Source organism: Vombatus ursinus, unplaced genomic scaffold (assembly GCF_900497805.2).
Source record: "Vombatus ursinus unplaced genomic scaffold, bare-nosed wombat genome assembly UNPS02010219.1, whole genome shotgun sequence".
NCBI classification, from domain to species: Eukaryota; Metazoa; Chordata; class Mammalia; order Diprotodontia; family Vombatidae; genus Vombatus; species Vombatus ursinus.
The window spans coordinates 7188616-7208282 of NW_020949997.1; the positions used below are offsets into that span (position 1 = coordinate 7188616).

The 19667-nt window shown below is 40.1% G+C and overlaps 1 protein-coding gene and 1 non-coding gene across 2 annotated transcripts in view; both read left to right on the forward strand.

Moving 5' to 3' along the window:
* Positions 1 to 19667, forward strand: part of ACOXL (acyl-CoA oxidase like) — a 521856-nt gene that overhangs the window by 307966 nt on the left and 194223 nt on the right. The window lies entirely within an intron of this gene.
* LOC114037145 lies at positions 11918 to 12023 on the forward strand. Its single transcript, XR_003568424.1, has one exon. It is a non-coding gene; the product is annotated as a U6 spliceosomal RNA (small nuclear RNA).

Consider the following 19667-nt stretch of genomic DNA (forward strand, 5'->3'; position numbering starts at 1 on the left):
ACTTTATTTTGCCCCAAGCAAGAAAGCGTTTTATCTGTGGTAAGAACATCCATGTTGAGGAAAGATTTACACACAAAGTACTGGGTGTTTGAAAACACCCTCGCTGACTTTTGAGAGGAAAGCTTTCCACCTTCCCTCAGAGCTCAGAGACTTCAAATCCCAGAACAGGGTCCCCTTTCCTTTTACCTCAGACCTTTTTTTGGTGATGGGCTTTAGCTCCTGTAAGCCAGAGGCTATTGAGCCCCACCTTTTCTCATCCTCTGACTAGCTCTTTGCCAATTTTATGGCGTGAGGGTGGTCTGAGGCAGGTGATCATCAGGCTAAGCATATCATATCTATTTCAAAGCCCTAGGCTGTTCAGGGGTTGGTTCCTTGATTTGAGTGTACTGATCCAAGCTTGGATAGGCTGCCAGAAAAGAAAAAAAAAACAACCAGGTGCATACATCCTAGGCTGGTGGTTCCCAATATTTTTAAGCATGAGGACCTACTTTTTAGTGATTAAAAATGTGATGGACTCCCTCTCTTGATAATAGTTGTACTATTAATGTCCATTGATTGAGAAAATACATAACTATCTTGAAAAAAAACTTCTTTTCTCCAACAATCCACAAAAGCCGAGTGTTGGCTCTGATACTATTTGGATAACCTTAGCCAAGTCACTTAACTTTTCTGAGACTTGGTTTCTTTATCAATTAAGTAAGTAGAGGTAATTGTTCTTGAACTACTCCATCACAGTCACAAGACTGTTATGAGATGAGCACTTAATAATCTACAGTTTGCTATGCAAATGTAAACTCCTATGATTATATATAGTAAATTTGTAACAAATACTAGACATTCTATCTTCTAGAGTTTAAAAGAGACTTAGATGCCACCCAACACCCATCTTTGTAGGAGGAAGTCAGTTCCTGAGGTAGTTTTACTCATCTGAGTGGGTATCATAGACTAATAGTGATAATGATCCTAGTAAAATCCATAAAATAATAACAAAATTCAGGGTCATTTACTCTAAGGTAGTTATTAAAAGATGATTAGTTCCTCACCAAAAAGTATGGGGATTCAATCATTTAACAAGTGTTTTGTTATTAAATCCCTACTATCTGCCAGGCTCTGTGCTAAGTGCTGAGGATACCAGGAAAAAAAAGTGAAATATTTCCTGCCCTCCAATAGTTTACATTTTAACTGCTGGGACAATGTGTACACATTTTGATATATACAAGATACATACAAATTAGATAAAAGGTAATCTTAAAGGGGAAGAAGCCATCAGTTGGAGGTACCAGCCTCCTAGAAAGTGATTCATGAACTGAATTGTAAAGGAAACAAAAGATTCCAAAAAGTAGAGATAAGGATGCAATGCATTTCAGGTACAGGCAACAATATAGAGGAATCCTGGACTTTTTGCAAGGAAGTTGTATGTTTTCTTAACTATGGACATTAACAGCACAACTATTGGTGGAAGGGAGGTCCATGACATTTTTGAACATTAAAAATAGGGTCTTTTTTTCCCTTAGGATAATCAAAAGCATTGGAGCCACTGGCCTAGGATTTTATGTGTCCATTTGGTTAAATGGGTATTTATAGATTTTATTTTTCAGAGATAAAAGATGAAGCATTGTGTGTGTGGGAGAGCAAGATCAATATGACCGTATCATAAAATGTATCAAGGGGAGTAAGATTGTGAAAATTGTGAATATAAATTTAAATATGGACCAGATTTTAGAGGTAATGGGGAGCCCCTGGAGTTTCTTACACAAGGTGGTAACATGATCAGACTTGTGCTTTAGGAGCATCATTTTGGCTTCTGTGTGGAAGATAGATTGGAGTTGGGGAGAGATTTAAGGCAGAGAGACCAAAAAGGAGGTTATTGCAATCATCTGGACGACTGGAGTGGTAAGAACTCAACCTAGAATGGCAACTGTGTGAGTGAAAAAAAAAGAGGACATATGTGAGAGATGTTGTGGAGGTAGAAATGACAGTATATGGCAACTTATTATATGTAAGAGGGAGGAGTCAAGGAAAACATGGAGATTGGGAAATTGGTTACCTGGAGACGGAAGTGCCCTTAGCAGAGATAGGGAAACTCAGAGTAGTGCTGTGTTTGGGGAGAAAAGATAAAAGATGCCAATGTGGAGGAAAAAAGTATAAAATAGTGACTTTTCCCAGGGCCATTCTTATCTTAAATTCATAGGAAAAAAGGAAGGAGGAGGAGGAAGAGGAGGCATGGAAGAAGAGGGCAAATCTGCATGAAAACATGATGAGGTTTGTTATCCCTGTGTGTTCTTGGCATATTCTGAAGATCCTTTCAGTGAGCCTACAAAAAATGAACTTACGTCCCCGATCTTTTATTCAGTTATAAAAAAGCAATGACTTTATCCATCTGTACCACAGTACACACAACATTAGATAGAAAAGAAGAACAGGATAACATCCTAAGGTCCATTTCTATCTGAACTCCACTGAAAAAGATGAGATTAACAAGATGGATGACATGTGGAGAAAATGACAGCTGATATTTATACAGTGTTTTAAGGTTTTCAAAACACTGCACATATAGCTTATTTGATTCTCCAGTCAACATTATGAGGTAAAAGTATTATTACCTCCAATTTTTTGTTATTGTTGTTCAGTTGTTTTCAATCACGTGACCCCATTTGGAATCTTCTTGGCAAAGACACTAGAGTGGTTTACTATTTCCTCCACTGCATTTTACAGATGATGACACCCAGGTAAACAGGGTTAATTGACTTGTCTAGGGTCACACAGCTAAGTAAGTGTCTGAAGTCAGATTTGAACTCAGATCTCACTGATTCCAAGCCCAGTACTCTATCCACTGTACCACCTAGCTGCTCTATTTTACAGGCAAGGAAACTGAGACTCAGAGAGTTAAGTGACTTACCCATGTTAAGCAGCTAATAAGTGTCTAGATGAGGGATGGACCCAGGTTTTATGGACTCCTAGATCAATCTCTTTTTTACTTTACACACATTAATATAGAGCTTTAGTTTATCAGCTGCTTTCCAGATAACCACCACCATGATATACACAGTGCATGTCTCATTATCTCAATTTTATAGATGAGGAAACTCAGACTGGGACTTCTAATTGCTAAAGTTTCTTCCAACTTACAACTGTATGTAGCTTTGATGCCATACGGTGATGCAGACAGGGTCGGGGCAGGATTTGATTCCAGGTTTCCTTATTAAAATTCCAATACTATATTCCATGACCGTTGTTGACCAATTAGCTCGTTCTCCTTTTATTAGTGTAGACAAAATGGAAACCTCTCCTAATTCAGTTTGGACTCTCCCGTTATTGACTTTGCCATTCTTCCTCCCGAGAGAACTTTCCACTTGAAAATGGAGAATGGTTCATGACATTTAAATTATGTTTTGATCATCCTCAGCTCTTGTCTTTCCATTCTTTCCTGAAGCCTGGCAAAAGTATAAGCCTTGTTTATATTTGCCTTTTTTATATTTTAACATTTTATGATAGATGGTTTCCCTTCCCTTTTAACTTATCTCAGTGCCTTTATTTTTATACCCCAATCATTTCCTGTAAATCACGCCTTACCCATTGAGTCCAGCAGAGTATTCAACCTTCCACATCCACCATCTGTAACATTTCTGCTGAGAGGATGGAAGTATATTTCATTGTTTGATCTACACTACCAAGATTGGTCTTTAAAATAAATCTGTTCACTTGCCTTTTACTTTACTTAACTATCATTGTATATACTTCCTTCATTGTGTTCATGTAAGTCTTCCTGTATTTCTCTGAATTCCTCATAATTCTTTTTTTTCTTATGCAGTAGTGCTCCATTATATTTATCTATCACAGTTTGGTCAGCCATTTTCCAATTGTTGGATGCCTTGTTTCCATTCTTTTTGCTACTGCAATTAATACTGCTCTGAATATTTTTGTCTAAATAGGGCCTTTTTGCCAACCCTTTGGTCCTTGGAGTGTATACCCTATTGAGCAACTTTTCTAGTGTAATTCCAATCCCCCCCCCCCAGAATGGACTAATTTATAGTTCCACAAACATTATATTAGTATATCCGTTTTCCCCCCAAACCCCCCTAGCATTAACCATTTCCCTCTTTTTTCATTTTTGCCACTTTGATAGGTGCTAGGTGAAACCTCCAAATCCTTCTAATTTGCATTTCCCTTATTATTTGGTTTTGGAGCATTTTTTGGCAGATAGTTCTGATGAGTTCCCATTTGATGGTAACTCCCCTATGGGTAGTTTTTTGAACTCCTCTAGAAAACTTTTGTTTGAAAGATCAATCTCTCTCCATAAGTTAGTATATTTATAGCTCAGCGAGGAAAATTTCCATAATTCTATCACAGCCTGTCAGTTGAAAACCTGGGAGACCCTTGGGTCTGTCATTTCTTGGAGAGTTAAATGTAACTCTTACTTTCTTTACATGACATGACAAATGTGGAAGGAGTAAAGTTTAGTCACTTAAAGGATATTCTCAGCAAGGAAGCTGATAAATGCCAGGCTCATTGGTAGCACACGTACAAGAGAGCCTGTTCCTGGCATTTTCTTAGGCACCTGAAATTTAATAACATTCTTTCTTCTTCTTCTTCTTCTTTTGCTCCTGGCCATCCTGCCTTTTTGGGGTGCATAAAGTAGAGTGTAAATGAAATTTCATAAGAAAGTACAGTTAAAAAGCCACCTTGGGAGCCAGATCAGTTAATGAATAACAAGGGATGATGCATACATTTTTTCATTTTCTTGCATGGAGGTGGGGAAGGAGGGGGAGAAAAATTTAAAACTCAAAAGCTTATGGAAGTGATTGTTGATAATTCAAAATAAATTAATTAACAATTTTTAAAAAGTTTATAAATATTAATTAATCACCATTGTTATTTAATCAGTTTTTCCACCAATGGCTTCCCCTAACACCTCAGGGTGATGTCCTAGTGTGCTGGGTCTGTCAGCTAGTCAACAAGCGTTTATTAAATCCTTACTCTGGGCACAGGACCATATCCACGGCACATAAGCTCTGACAAGACTTGCCAGACTGGGATAACCTTATGGATGGGCCGATGACTGGAGTGAGCTTCTTTTAAAGGTCAGTTTAGCTAAGTGCAGGGTTCAACACCAGATTGATTATAGGAACTGCTCTTTCTACAGGTAGAGGAAACACTGACACTAGTGGAATCCTTGGAGTATTATCCAATGTTTTAGAAGTTCTCACTACCCATACAGGAGATAACACAGTATAGAAAGAGTGATGGGACTTAGAGTCAGGATAAACCTAGGTTTGAGTCCTGCCCAGTTTACTAGATACTTACTAGCTGTGTCAGTATGTTGTAAATTAACTACTAGATAAGTTAGTTACTACTTTATCTGACCTTCAGTTTCCTGATCTGTAAAATAAGGGAAGACAACGAGGGAATAAACATTCATATGGCATCTACTATGTGCCAGGCACTGTGCTAAGGGGTGTATAAATATTATCTCATTTGATCCTCATAACAATACTGCAAAGTAGGTGCTGTTATTATCCCTATTTTACGGTTGAGGAAACAGAGGCAAACAGAGGTTAAGCGACATGCCCAACGTCACACAGTAAGTACCCGGGGCCAAGTTTGAACTCATGTCTTCCTGACTCCAGGCCCAGTGCTCTAACCATTCAGACTGCCTCAGTAGATATAGTAATGCCTGCAGTGCCTACCACATGGTGGCGTTTTGAGGATCTGATGGGGTAAAGAGCACTTGAAGAAGAAAAAGCAGAAAAGGTCCTTCAAATTCAGTCATCATCCTTTCAAGCCCCGAGCAAGCCTGGTACAGCAGTGAGTATACTGACTTTGGAATCAGGTGAGTCCTGGATTCAAATGCCACCTTAGACATTCACTATACAGATGCCCATGTACTTTGCCACTCTGATGCTCAGTTTCTGTATCTGTAAAATGGAGATAATGTACAACTACCTGCTCAAGCTATTGTGAGGATGAAATGTGATGACATATGGAAACCTTAAAGTACTCCATAAGTGTCAGCTAAGATAATAAATAGGTAAAGAAAGAAATACAGATTGGGGTTAAGAAGGGAAGCAGTGGGGAGCAGGTAAGTGGCTTAGTGGATAGAGCACTGGCCCTGAAGTCAGGAAGACCTAAGTTCAAATCCAGCCTCAGACCAAACACTAGACACTTACTAGCTGTGTGACCCTGGGCAAGTCACTTAACCCCAACTGCCTTAAAAAAAAAAAAAGAAAGAAAGAAAGAAAAAAAGAAGGGAAGCAGTGCCTGTTTGGGCCAAAGGACAGCCATCATCGAGATGATCCCATGTATTCATCATAGTGGAATGGATCCTCACTCCAGGAAGTGCGGGCATAGAAGGGTGATCTAAGCTGCCCTGAAAGAGAAGTAGATCTGTGAGAGGGGCTTGCTGACTATGGGAGCTTGGGGAGGGTGTGTGTGTGTATATAAAGTGGGGGGCATTGGGCAGATCCCAAGAGAAGGACTGGCTATCCCTACCCCCTACACACACATACACACACACACACGCTGGTATTTGGAGACAGAGGCCTGGTTCCTCTCTGCTACTAAATTCTAGCTCTGAGCTTGTTCTAGAGGTAATTGGGAGCTACTAATGGGTATAGGTGGATCAGTGGAACTTTAAAAATTCTGCCTATATCAGTGAATCCACATAATCTCTGCTTTCCTGTCCTAAATAGTACTAATAGAGCTGGGGAATTTCCTGTGGTCTAGTGAGAGGAGACCCCAATTCCAATCTTTTTGTTTTTGTTTTTGGTTATGTAGATCTCTCCATTTTATATCATATATATGTACATATATATATATATATATATATGTATATGTGAGGCTTGCATTATAGATCCATGGTCAGCAAATGCTTTAATTTTTTTTTTTTTTTTTTGGTGAGGCAGTTAGGATTAAGTGACTTGCCCAGGGTCACACAGTTAGTAAGTATTATGTGTCTGGTCTGAGACCGGATTTGGACTCAGTTCCTCCTGACTCCAGGACCAGTGCTCCATTCACTGCGCCACCTAGCTGCCCCAGCAAGTGCTTTAATTTAAAAAAAAAAACAAACATTATACTAAGGCATCTCCATTCTCTTATCTGCTCCTTCCTGTCTTCAGTAGGACACATTCGCAACATCAATCAATCAATCACAAGCATTTTATGAGCATCTAGTATAGGCCAAGCTCTGAGCTAGCTGCTGGGCATACAAGAACAAAGAAGGAAACAGTCCCTGACCTCAGGGAGTTTATATTCCATTGGAGGAGACAGTGTACACATGAATAAAGACGGGCAAAATAAATGCAAGATAATTTGGAGAATGAAGCGCTGGTAGCCGGGATGATCAGGAAATGGCTCATGCAGGGATGGAGGTGAGGAGAAAGTTCATTGCATGCATGAGCGTCAGCAGAGTCACGGAAATGGGGAATGGAACGTTGTGTGTGAGGAACAGCAAGCTGCTCCGCTTGGCTGGACCTGAAGCGGAGTGATGGACGTCATCAAGGCAGATTAAAGCCAAGTTATAAAGGGCCTTAAATATTAGAGATTACCCATCAGTGTGAGGGATGTGGTCTGGAGCTACAGGACACATTTTTTTCTCTGTAAATTTAACTGTTCTCATCAATATCATTAGCATCTCCTAGGATCTTACTGAACCAAGTAGATTTACACACGCACACATACACACACACATGTGTATATGTGTGCATATACATGTATGTACATGTATGTGCATATATTATATATGTGCATGTATATCATCTATATAAAATTGATGCATACACACACACACACACACACACACACACACCTCTGTGCTAGTGGCCTCCTAACAAGTATCTTCCTAATAACTTGTATCTGCTTTCCAACCTGTCCTTTGCTCAATTGTTGAAATTGTTTTCCTGAGGCACAGGACTGACCCTATCACTACCTTTTTCAAAAGCCTTCAGTAATTCCCTCTGGCCCAAGTTTTGGAATCAAAGATTATTTCTCAGAAACTAAAAGCTGGCAGGATACATAAAATAAAATCTATAACTAATCTTGTTTAACATTACTACCTTTCCTGTACTGTGTTCTAGACAGACTGGGCCATCCAGTTCTTTCCTAGTCCATCTCTACTCTCCCCCACCTGCGCTGTCCCATTCCCAATGCCTGAACCTTACTCTTTCCACCTCTGTACCTGCTGAAATCCTGTAGGGATCAGGGCCATGTGGTCTCAGATCTACTTCCCTCTCCCTGGCTGTTCTGTGATCATGCCCCTCCTTTTCCCTTACTCAGTTCATAATTCTATAATTATTATGTAGTATGGTCACACTGCACATTGACTTGGTTTTGGTTCCAGATGATGAATGGTTTGTGTCTTGGTGTGTTTACGTATGTGTAAACATATTTGAGGCCCAGAATCCTGTGTATAACCTGGAACTTCCCTGTAGTCCCCCAGATTGCATCTACTGCCACTGGAGATGCAGAAAGAGCCAGGAATGGTAGTGAGTGGTAAGTGAGCAACCAGGAAATTAAAAAAAAAATCAACGTCTGTACTCATTGTAAAGCGATACCCAAAGAAACTCTGATGGTGGCCCCTCATCACTGAGTGACTCTGAGAGCTCTGATGTCTATTCATGCCTTAATATTAGGTCAACACCAACAGGGCCTAGCTAGGAAGATTCTTTTTCCACCTACCTATTCTTTTCCCCATTCTTCCCCCCACCCTACGACTTCATGTGATTTGGCAAGATGGGACTGGAAGGAACAGACTAATGCATATAAAGATGAAGGAGGATGAATTTACACTAGGACATCACAGAAAGAGCCTTTTGATTATCCAACCATTTAGGGCCTAGAGCTGATTCCACAGAGAACGAGAGACCACAGTCCCTCATTTATCTAGCGTGTATTTGTCTGACAACCTCAGCTACTAAGGATAGAGCTAAGAACTAGGAAGTAAGCAAAAATGACATTTGAGAAACCAAGACACTTACAGAGTCCATTTATTAAAACCGGTGGTCTTTATTCAGAGACTAGCCACTAAGTCTGAGTTCTTCAAAGCTCTTTGTTTATTCTTACATTAGTCACAATTCTAATCAAGTTGGTCATCTCAAGCCAAAATAAATTAGACGCAACAAGTCCAAAAGGTTATTGGAAGGTGTTATGCCAACAGCAATTTGGCATAGCAGCCAAGAAGGAGAGAGAATGTATAAAAAGCAGGCATGAGAACTCAAAAATCTTGGGAGTCTGGAGGCCACTCAGCATAGGGGCAAACAACCTTCCACACCAAGGTATATACCAAGACTGTTATACAACTAAAGCTTAAGAAGGAAGGGTAGTGTGTAATGTAATTTTGAAATATTTCCATTAGAGGCAAAGTCAAAAGTTTTGAGGGTTAAAAGGATATGCTTTAGTTATCTGGAAAATTCACTTATGTGAGATACCTTAGACCCCGTATATGATGGACAAACAAGGCATTATTGTGTTCTGGAAGAGAATAGTTTTTTTGTGTATGTGTATTTTAAATAAATCACTTAGTTATACATGATCATTCTGTAGAAATATAATACGCCTAAGACAGGTAGGCAAATGGGTAGGTTTACTATGATCATATCTTAGAACACCATTCCATAGGTCCAAAGGATCATGGGTCAAAAACCTAAGGGACTTTGGAAGTAAGTCCAACCCCTTAATTTTATAGATGCACAAAGTAAGGTCCACAGAAGTTGTAATTTGCCCAAAATCACACAATCAATCAACAAGCATTTATTTGTTAAGTGTTTATTATATGTAAGATATTGCACTAGGCACTAGGGAAAGAAAGACGAGAGTGAAAATATATCCCCTCCCCCCCTCAAGGAGCTTATGGTCTGGTCAAACTGATCCTCCTAAAGTGCAGGTCTGACTATGTCACCCCCACCTCCATGTTATTCAGTAAACTTCAGTGTTACCCTATAACTTCTAAGATCAAACAGAAAATCCTGTATTTGGCTTTTAAAGCAATTTCTTTTTCTTTCTTTCTTTCTTTTTTTTTTTTTTTGTTGTTGAGGCAATTGGGGTTAAGTGACTTGCCCAGAGTCACACAGCAAGCAAATTTTTATGTGTCTGAGGCCGAATTTGAACTCGGGTCCTCCTGACTCCAGAGCCGGTGCTCTATCCACTGTGCCACCTAGCTGCCCCTTTGAGGCAGTTTCTAACCCAGCCCTTCTTACCTTTCTAATCTCTTCAATCCAGTTGACACTGACCTCCTTGTTATTCCTCAGTTATTACACTCTACATCTCAGCTCTGTGTACTTTTACCGGCTGACCCCTGTGGTTGGAACTCTCTCCCTCCTCATCTCCATCTCCTCCCCTGAGATGCTATCCAGTTTATCCTGTCTATATCTTGTTTGTACATGTGTTATATTGGGAGCTGCTTGAGGCAGAGACTTTTCTACCCCTTCCTTTCGTATCTCCAGTGCTTAGCACAGTTCCTGGCACACATTGGATACTTTTTGTTGTTTTTGTTCTAGTCAGGAAGGTAACATGTGCTTATATTTGCGTGTATTGTTCCAGATGTAATATATACAATACAATATGCATTTGCAAGTAGTTATAGACAGAAAATATATAGTGGTAGCAAGAGACAGAATTGGGATTTCAGGGATTTCTCTGACTCTGAATCCAATGCTTTCCTTTGTACCATGCTGTGTATCTTTCATGCAGAAACAAATCTCTGGTTAATGCTAATGACTTCTGGGTCAATGGTACTGGTAGAAGTATACACAGACACAGAAAGGCAGAATCATAGAATCTCAGTATTGGAAAATGACTTCAGAGGCCTTTTATAAATAGGAACCTGTTCTATACTATTCTGACAAGTCTTTGTACCATAGCCACTGGGGGACCTCCAGTGACATGGAACTCATTACCTTATGAGGCAGCCCTTTTCACTTTGGATCCGTCTCAAGGTTATGAGGGAAGACTATTGTCCTATTTGCTAAGAGTGAGAAAGCAGTGGTTGGATACAGTGAGTTTGTCACTGTCGAGCAAGAGTAAAGAACCTTTAGACTAACTCCAAGGTAATGCCTAGAAAATCTAAATGTCGGTGTTAACACGGCCGTTAACCACATGGGGGCGTTTGGAGGGCTTGCACCATTGGAACAATTCCCAGGTCTGGCTAAACGCTTCCCCTTCCCTGTCCCCACCATCCCAGATAATTACAAGATGGCAAGGGAAAAGCTAAGCAATAGTCTGAAGATTTAGTGTTATCTGCAATTACTCCAGAAGCGGCTTGGATGGAGAGTGGATAGAGTAATGAACTTGAAGTCAAGGACACTTGAGTTCCAATCTCACCTCAGACACTTTGTAGCTTTATGACCCTGGGTAAGTATTCTGGACTGGGTCTGACTCAGTTCAGTCTTCTGGTAGTTTACGTTTGATACCAGCACAAGATGAGATGTTCATAGACCACTTGGCAGTGCACAAAAGGAGAATAGTCAACAAGGATATGCACTGAAGATAACTTGAGCTGATTCAGCTCAAGTGAAGCTCCCTTGACTCACTTGCCCATTGGATCCATGAGCCAAGCATCAGAACAAAAACCTGGAGTTCCTTGTGGCTGTTTCGTTACTAGGTGGTTGAAAAGTGGTATCAGCAGCCTGAGCCATGAGTTCTATGAGCTGATCAAGTCTCAATACCTCTTAAGAGAAGACCAATCTAACTTGCGTGGGGGCAAGAATCTCTTTTAGCCTCAGTTTCCCCATCTATCATTTGGAATAATAGCACCTATCCCACAGAGTTGTTGTAAGAGCCAAACAAGATAACACATATATAAAGTGTCTTACAAACCTTAAAACACCATGTATAAAATGTCAGCTATTGTCATCATCATCATCATCATAATCAATAGGAAACTTTGCATTCTCAAACTGCTTCTTCTGATCTTCCTGTGTTAAAAGTGGCTGTTTGACAGCACATATACTAAAATTGGAACAATAAAAAGAAGATGAGTGTGGCCCTTGCTCAATGATGACATGCAGATTTGTGAAGAGTTCCTTATTTAATTGAGAGGCACCATGGTCCAGTGGAAAGAAATTGGCTTTGAAGTGAGAGGACCTAAGTTCATGTTATTAGTTTGTCACTTTTTATCTGTGTGACCATGGGTAAGTTGTTTAACCTCTCAGGGCCTCAATGTCCTTATCTGAAAATGAAGACGTTGTCTTAGATTACCTCTAGGTCCCTTATAGCTCTCAATTTGTGGGTCTATGATCACAGTTGGCTTAATAGAATACTAGAGCAGGGGTCAAGAGTCATGGATTCCAGTCCTGATTGTAACTAGCTTTTGGTCTTGGGTAGAAGGTTGGACCAGATCATATCTAAGGTCCAAGTACTGGACGGATGCATACTACATCTTCAACATTCCTTCATCCTTTGTCACTGTCAAGCTGAGCTATCAATTAGCTTCAGGAGAGTCAGAACAAAGTAACAGTTAATTAAAACTATCATCGGCTGCCCTAATGACATTGGTGAAAAGAAGGAATGGTCTTTATCTCTCCTTATGTTTTTGTGTATCCTAAACTATTTCTACAGCTCTGCTAACACAACAGTCCTACATATGACCCAAAGTGTCACTAACTGGGGTTTAAAGCCTGCAATTAATAGAGACCTACTTCAATGGTTCCTCTAAACAGTTACAAAATGACCTTGGCTTGTAAGACTAAAACAGCTCAGTCCTAACTACTCAACTCTGCTCTTCCTGGTCTGTCCTTCTATATTTAAAGGGTTCTCATTGGTCTCTGAGTACACTCCCTCACTGGCCTTATCTTCTCTGTGTCATAATCTACATACCTTAGGGATGTGGAATGTGACCTGCTGGTTTCCTTTCCATTATTCCCTAGAGGCTGGGTAGGGGACTTGGCCGCAGACTCACTAGCAATAACAAGTTTGGACACAGATATTCAGAAGAGTCATGCTACCTAGCCAGGCACATTCAACTCTCTTGTTAAATGTCTCGAAGGCTTTCATATCCAACAGGAATAGCTTCTGTTCTAAAAGTGTTCAGATTTGGGTCTCATTTTGCCAATTGGGTTATGATGTTGTCTGATATCCCCTGATCTCCTCATTTAAAACTGCCTTACACTTAACCCCATCCGAATGAATCAGAAGTGGGAAAATAAGTGGCCCCCTTTGCTGTTGATGTATGGTACCCAGTAGCATCTTCTCTTTAATAAATTCATTTTCTGTAGCCTTTCTGAGCTGCTTTTGTTCAACATGCTCTGCCCCTTTATGCAAAGGAGGGGGCAGATTATAAGGAAGTGAAAGCACACTGTGTCAAAGAAAAGTGGGATTGTTGAAATGGGCCCAAGGAAGCGCCCATTGTCTTGGCAGGTTTCCTTCAGAGCCTCCCGCCAAAATCATTCAGGGAATAAACAAGGTGTTTATAAACTGCACATGCCATGGAAAGTATCCAGACATGTGAAAAGGCAGTGAAGAGAGCTGGTGTTTGGCAGGGCTCTCTGTGCCAAGTTTGTATCTCCTGAGCCTGGTTTCTTGTCATTGTTTCATCCTCTCTGGATGGAATCCATGCCTCCATGAGAGGATTCAGTCCATCTATCCATCTCAAGACAAAAAGAAAAAAACTGCTGTCTCACTCAAGTTTTCTCCCCAATCTGCTCAATTTAAAACCATTCTCAAGATCTCCAAGGAAAGAGCTTTTCTCAACACAGTCCAGTGCATCTTGAAAATACCTCAGCTTTTTCTGAGAGGTTAGTCATTGTGGTTTTATGGATTTTCTGATGGGAAATTGCCTAGGACTTGTCCAACAGGGTCAGTTTGGAATGAAGAGGATCCCAAGTCGTGTCTGTGAACCAATTGTTGAGCCAATGGTTTTTGCATTTACTCGTGAAGTCATTGAAAATGCAAGGTTTCTGCGCAATAATTAGATTCCTAAGCCTGGACTCTATGCCCTAGCATAGAATGCCTACAGTCTGTGGGAAACAAAGAAGTATAAAACGTGGTCCCTGCCCACAAAGAACTTGCAGTCTAACTGGAAATGTTGTTGTTAGCAGCAGCAGCAGCAGCATTTGTATAATTCTTTAGGGTTTACAAAACACTTTACAAATATCATCTCATTTTATCTTTACAGCAACCCTGGGAAGTAGGTATTATTATTATCTACGTTCTACAAATGAAATAACTGAGGCAAACAAAGAATAAGGGCACAGTGAAGATTTCTGCTGTTAGAATTTAGCAATTCAATTTGACAAGCATTCGTAAGGCAGCTAGAAGACGTACTGTGTACAGCCCTGGGCCTAAAGTCAGGAAGACCTGAATTTAAGTGCCGCTTCAGACATTTACTAGCTATGTGACCCTGGGTGAGTCCCTTAAATGCTGTCTGCCTCAGTCTCCTCATCTGTAAGATGGAGATAATAACAGCATCTACCTCCCAGGATTGCTGTTAGGATAATATGAGCTGATATATATAAAGTACTTTGCAAACTTTAAAAGAGTTATATAAGTGCTAACAATTAATATTGTTATTAATGATTGCAGTAATAATAATGAAGGACCTTCTATGGTCAAGGAACTGTGCTAGCTGTTGAGGATACTAAGGCAAGAACAGAATAGCCCCTGCCCTCATATTCATCTTCAAGTGGAGAGGTTTCAACATATACTCAAGGAAGAAAATCCAGCATATAAAGCTAACATAAAGTGACATCAGAAGGGGAAGAGTACAAAGAAGACATAGAAAAATGTTATGTTGGAGCTACCCCTGATATGTGATGTGAAAGATGCTCAGGATTCTGAGACACAGAAGTAAGGAGGAGCATTCCCTGGCCGTGGATGACCTGGTCATTGGTCTCCAGGTGCTTAAAATTTAGGCAAATAATAGCTAAAATTTATACACCATGTGCTAAAAATGTATATACTGTATTTTTATGCTATAGCTAAAATTTATATACCATGTGCCAGATAGTATGCCAAGCACTTTAAAATTATTATCTTTTTGCTTCTCACAACAACCTTTAGAGGTATTATTATTATCTCCTATTATTATCACCTTCATTTTACAGATGAGGAAACTGAGGCAAACAGAGGTTGAGTGACTTACCCAGGGTCATACAAGTAGTAAAGGTCTGAGGCTAGATTTGAACTGAGGTCTTCCTGATTCCAGATCCAACACTTTATTCACTGTGCCATCTGAGATGAGACAAGAATGTAAATACTTAAATACACACAAGAAAACAGGAAGTACTTAGGGGAGGCACAGACAAAATGCTGGGAGTTATCTGAGGAAGGAAAGAGACTGGGGGCAGGGTGGGTGTTGAAGGGGAGGTCTTGGACAGAGGAGCCCTTCTGTGTTCTGGTTTTTATACTTCAGTACCAAGGGAAACCCACAATCCTCTGCAGTGATTTATGTCATCTGTTGCTCCATCCAGTGTATTTTGTTACACAAATACAGGCTCAGGCTTCCTCCTTTTCGGAAAAATAAAAAAGCCCCAGAAAAATCGCATAGTACAGTGGAAATACCTGTGAATTTGGAGGCAAAGAATTTAGGCCAGAATCCCGCCTTTGTCCCTTCATGTATGATCTTGAGCAAGTCAATTCACCTTCTCTAAGCTTCAGTTTTCTCATCTGTAAAATGAGGGATTAGGATAAGAAGATTCCTTTCAGCTCTGCGTCTAGGACCCATGATCCAGGTTTGAATCCTGAGTCTCTTACCTAGAGGAATATTCTTGGTTTACAGAGCTAGAAGGGGCCTTAGCCATCATTGAGGCCTTCTGACCAACTACAGATCCAATCCTCCTTACACTGTATCTTACTGCTCAGTGACTCAAAACAAGAGACTTGTCCTATCTAGGTCTCAGTTTCCTTTTCTATGAAGCAATGGACTTAAATTAGATGATATTAAATGTCTCTTCTGGACCTTTAGTTATTGCCCATTTCTTTTCACTTATAATATGTTGTACTTAGCTGCAAATCCAACTTTGAGGATAATTTGCTATTTGAGGCAAAATTTTTCAATAATACTTCATGTCTAGGAGTTATGATTAAAGAAATAGATACACATAACCATCTATTATTAATCTATAATGAGTTTCCAGGATGTGCTGGTAAATATTTAATAACCATCTCTCTAGAAAAAAAAAGTACACTTCATGTACTTAGGTTTTAATCTGCGTTATCAACACCAATAGAACGATAAATCAAACCCTGCTTTGTAACATTTTCCCATATCCAAGTTGTAAATTCTCAGTGAAAAAAATTTTTTTTTTTGGAGAGGCAATTGAATCAGTTAAATGACCTGCCCAGGGTCACACAGCTAATAAGTGTCAATCTTCTGAGTCCATATTTGAACCCAGGTCCTCCTGACTCCAGAACTGGCATTCTATCCACTGCGCTGTCAGTGAAAATTTATCAGTTGGCTGGCTGCAACACATCTCTGTCTATAATAGAGGTGGCCTTCAGGCCACACTTAAGAACCTAGAGGACCACATATGGCCTGGTCTTTAACTTAGTAAATCAGTCTCAGAGAGTTGCCTGAGGCGATGTTTGAGCCCAGGGATTCTTAACTCCAAGTCTAGAACTTTAGCTGTTATGCCCCACTGCCTGCCTAAGGAAAGAGATGAATGAAAAAGAGCAATCATGAACACATGCCAATGAAGAACAATGAATAATGAAACGGTATTTTAAAAGGTAAAGTCTCCAAGTCAAACTGTGCTCTAACAATAAAATCCATTCTCTTTTTCTATTCCTTAGTGTTACGTGATCTGAGTCTCTGCTCTATTGGGAAATAGACCTGTGTGCCAGGCCTCACAGGACCAAATTCTTTTTTATATAGCATTCCTCATCTGGAAAATGGGGACAATCATCCTTATGTCACCTACCTCATGGGAATGTGGTGTGGGAAGGTGATTTTTAAACCTCAAAGTGCTATAGACATGGGAGTTATTATAGTAATTATTATTGTTGTGTTTGGTTCCTAAAGTTAGGATGTTCACTTTTCTTTTTTAATGTTTTGTTGTTGTTGTTCGGTCATTTTAGTCATGTCTGGCTCTTCACAGCCCCATTTTGGGGTTTTCTTTGCAAAGATACTGGAGTGGTTAACATTTCCTTCTCCAGCCTATTTTGCAGATGAGGAAACTGAGGCAAACAGGGTTAAGTGACTTGTCCAGGGTCACATAGCTAGTAAGTGTCTGCAGCCAGATTTGAACGCAGGGAGATGAGTCTTCCTGACTTCAGGTTTGGCATTCTGTCCACTGCACCACCTAACTGCCCTCTTTTAATGTTGAGGGATATGTTATATCACATCACCAGTAAATAGAAATGCCAAGCTTCTGGTGATCTGAAACTTCTCTTGGAAGCTTCTTTCTTTGGAAGACCTTTCTGTGGTTTGGCATTTCCAGAACCAGAAAAGAGAACTGTGATCATAGCCTCACCCCTAAACACACACACACACACACACACACACACACACGCACACGCACACGCACACGCAAGCATGCCTAGGCCCTGCTGTGAGCTTTGGAGAAGAGAAAGGATTGGTGATCTATAAGGACAATGAGGGCAACACATGAAGAGAGATCCTTTTCTTATTCCCTTTCATCTTGTTCAACAATCCTTATAAATAACACTTTGTAGTGTCAGTGTTTGGGAATGCACCCTCAAACATGAGGAGCAATAGCAGAGAAAGATTCCTTGTGTGAGAAAACCTCTAATTTCTAAGCTCCTCCTCTTCCCTCCCTATTTCACTGAATCCTTCTCCAATCATTGAGGTCTAAAGGTGCCTAGAGAGCCAAAAATCAAACCAGAGTCCTCAAGATGAATTTTATGTAAACCCTACAAAAACCATGTGGTTGTTGCACTTTGGGGTCTTCGCTCAGGCTAATGTCAGGGGACATGAAAGAGATTTAAAATAGAGATATTGGGGTATAAATTGAAAATGACCACAATTTATCCCATTCTTTCTTGGTAGCGGTTTCTTTTTAAAAAATAACATACGTGCGTTTTTTTTTTTTGGCTAGGCAATGGGGTTAAGTGACTTTCTCAGGGTCACACAGCTAGTAAGTGTTATATATCTGAGGCCAGATTTGAACTCAGGTCCTCCTAACTTCAGGGCTGGTGCTGTATCCACCATGCATTTTTTTTCAATGCAGATTCATAGCCCTTCTGTAATTTATGGTTTTAGAGAAATGCTTGCTGCGGCATTCAGAGGTTAAGTGACTTGCCCCTGGTTATGAAGCTAGTAATGTGTCAAAAGCGGCCATTGAGTGATTGTCTTCTTCAAGCCAAGGCAGGCCTTCTGTCCATCACATGTCACTGCCCCCATTAGTGGCAGAGTTAAATTCCCATTCACTTTTGCCCTCATCTTCCAAATTGTCACTGGAAATGAACAAAATCCTTCTCCAATTTGTGTTAAAAGAAAACAAAAGTCTAATGCTACATGGCACCTGTTTTAAATTTGTTCTGATACATTTATTAAATGTAATCAAACACTTAAAATGTGGAGATGTTAAAAACAGCAGGAAAATATTAAACTTTCAGTGGACAAATTTTGAGACATAATGTATGTTTTATAGAGATTCCATTGAAATAGGACATGACCTCAGTGACATTCACAATTAGTTGCTAAGAAGCTAGATATGTTCCAGAAGGAAAAGAAGTAAAATAATGTAGCCTACTGTACATGCTCTTTATTATGCTGCCGTCAGATTCTAGGTTGCATTACACATCGAAGTCCTATTGACTTGAGAAATGCCAAACTTTTAGTTTCTTCTGTTCATCCCACATTTTCTTTTTTATTAGAAGCAAAGGAAGTTAATGGAAAATGTTGTTCTTTCTTGGATGGAGCATGTTTCTCTCTCTATCACATGCAGACATGTACATACACTTCTTTTTTCATGGGGGTCAGCAGGTTCTTTCAACCAGTACACCATTTGAGAAGAAGAAGTTGTGGGAATGCTTGTAACTGAAGCACGTCTCTCTATTTGCAACTGAAACCTCAGGTACAGTTTAATGCCCTGGAAAGATGACTGTGAAAAAAGGTTCCCAGAGGCTGAGAGTTTACTTGCCTTACATAGACATGTAGTTTTAACTCCAGAGATGAATTGGCTCACTTCTTCACTAATAAGTGGGGCCTTGACACTCAGCACTTCATTCACACAAGCCCAGGGTCCAATAACACCACACTAGACTTTGAAAAAGTAAAATTTCCACCTTAATTCATGACACACTGGACACATTGTAGGCTAAATTATCTTACTGTAAACCCATGAGAATCCCTGTTGATTTCCGAAGGATGAGAATCTGGCTCAATACCTACAAGCTATGAACAGGGGAAGTATGAGATCCTCCCCCTGGGGAAGGAACTCTTGTACCCTGGCACAGTAATGAACTCGGCGATTTAACTGGTCTTTTCTATTTGAAACAACCATGACTAATGTGGAATACCTCATCCTGGAAATTAACACCAACCTCAGCTAAAAGTACTGCAAGTGAAGTATTTCAGGAGAATTGGATGCATTAGACCTTAAATCAGTTGGCATAGTATGTGTATTTTTTGAATCTTCAGCTGCAGCAAGAGACAGGGATGTGTGTGATTTGGCAACCGGGTTGCTGACTTTACATCTTCTGATCCACAGGCAGGGTTTTCTTCCCCTGGTTATTTCTGATACATTTACAGGACTTAGACACATTAAACAGAAACC